We start from the raw sequence: 2,170 nt of genomic DNA, 5'->3' as shown, positions 1-2,170 counted from the left end.
GGAAAGGAAAGGAAAGGAAAGGAAAGGAAAGGAAAGGAAAGGAAAAGCTAAAGAGAAAAATTATACTCTGCAGCTCTTATGATCTGGTATCTGAATCCACTGTTGGCAAACTGGTCCTTGCATGGCTTTGAGGCATATGGAAATTGGCGATGAAAATGTCTAGTGTAACAAGAACTATAATTCGATGAAAACTGAAGCAGTGAACTGTGAGAAAGTGTTAAACCAGTGTCATTAAACAGCGCTTCAAAAATAATGAAACAGAAATACTAACCCTCTCCGAGTGAAACTGAGCAAAAATGAGAAAAGCACATGGCTTGCAGAAAAAAGTTTAAATACATGAGGTAATGTTCCTTTTAATTACTATTATTACAAAGACCACTCCAAAATTCTACACCCAGACTCCTTTCCATTTATCTCTAAGTAGACAATGACATCACGTCTCCTCTAAGTTATTCAGACTCAGGAGATGGAATTGGCTCACTCAATAGGGAATACCATGTTTGGGATTGGCACAGAGCTTAAAGCTTCTCTCCACATTATCCCCAAACCATAAAACACATTTGATGGTGGGCAAATGATTGAAAAAACATGCCCTTTCGACTTCAAGAACTCAGAAAAACATGAGGAACAAAAATAGAACTGTACCATAATGTATAATCTTAAAACGTCACAGAAAAAGAGAAACTAAAAGAGTAAAGAAAAAATAGTCCAGTTGTCTGAAGACTAGTGGGTTCATGAAGTCGTTAAAAGTCACTCTGTAAGGTCTGAGTTTGGGGAAAAGTCAGCGGTTGCTTTGTTCTTACTCTATGTACAATCAAAACCTACCCAGACACTGGACAAAGTCAGGGACCGGCTGCCTCTTTTCTTGCCTGGTTTATGCTACTAACTGCACATAAATGAGTCTCGCTCAGAAAAGTCTGTGGTTCTGTTCACAGGAATCCCTGTCTCGGACTGGCAAAATGCCTAAACACAATCAAAGAAGGGGGGGGGGTTAAACAGGCTAGAAAATTTGTCCCAAAAGATCACAGGGCAGCAGAGACAGCTGGGAGAATTGGAGCTGGGGCTGGGGCTCTTATTTCCATGCCCTAACACAGAGACCCCTAACACAGAGGGAACACAGATGAGAGATGAAGTTGTGTGCACTGCTCATTTATGAGCACTGCTCAGTGCAGCAGCAGCACCGTACCAGGAGGTGAAAATGTAACATTTTCAGAGGGCTCTCATGGCAGAGCAGGACATTAACAAATCCTTGCTGTGCCAAGAGTGAATATATTAGAATCCAGCAGAACATTGTAAATAAAAGCAAACAGCAAACGGAAAGCAAGGAGCAAAACAGACAGCTTCTGAAATAGTCCACACAGAAGAGACTCGATAGTGTTCCTCATAAGCACTTCTTTGCTGCGGACAGTAAGGGGGTCTCATTCCTGCAAGAATCTTGACACAACATTTTCTGCACAATAGCTTAAAGTATTTAGAGGCCTCAAGGAGTTTGGCCACCAGAGGGTTTCAAGTCAAAGGTTTTAGGACATTTGACAATTTTTTTTTTTTTGAAAAGAGTAAGCATGGTTTTTGTGCTGGGAATTGTGTAGTTTTAGTTATGATTGGTAGTACAAACTTGTGCAGGTAGGGGTTTAATTGTCTGTATTTTCTGTATTTAGCTGGGTCTTTTAAAGGTGCTATTTAATATAACATCATGTTGGTGAAGTGCGTATCCTTTTACTGAAACCCTTTGTGCAAACTGGAGCTCCCTGAAAGTTTTATTGAGATACTGGGAAAGATCTCTGGGGCACCCTGTCACAGGCTGAGTTCTCAGCCGTCGACACTCAGTGCACTTTGACAGATATGAAGGAAAGCAAGGCCAAAGAGTTCTCACAACACAGCTGGTGGTCGTGAAGAACAGCCAGGGGCATGTCTGTCATCAAGGATGCTGGCTTCTGTGAGAAAACCAAGCTGAGAAGAGCCTAAGAAACCAGACCTACAGAGAGATAAAAAAAAAATGTGAATTTTTATAATAGAACACTACAAGGTCAAAATTAAACCCTAAAAAATATCAGTGGCTGGTATCACTGATGTATATTTTCTTCTTCTTCTTCTTCTTCTTCTTCTTCTTCTTCTTCTTCTTCTTCTTCTTCTTCTTCTTCTTCTTCTTCTTCTTCTTCTTCTTCTTCTT

The sequence above is a fragment of the Mus caroli genome, chromosome 2 (assembly GCF_900094665.2).
Source record: "Mus caroli chromosome 2, CAROLI_EIJ_v1.1, whole genome shotgun sequence".
Lineage (NCBI taxonomy): Eukaryota > Metazoa > Chordata > Mammalia > Rodentia > Muridae > Mus > Mus caroli.
The sequence above is the reverse complement of the archived record's forward strand: the minus strand, read 5'-3'. Positions refer to the sequence as shown.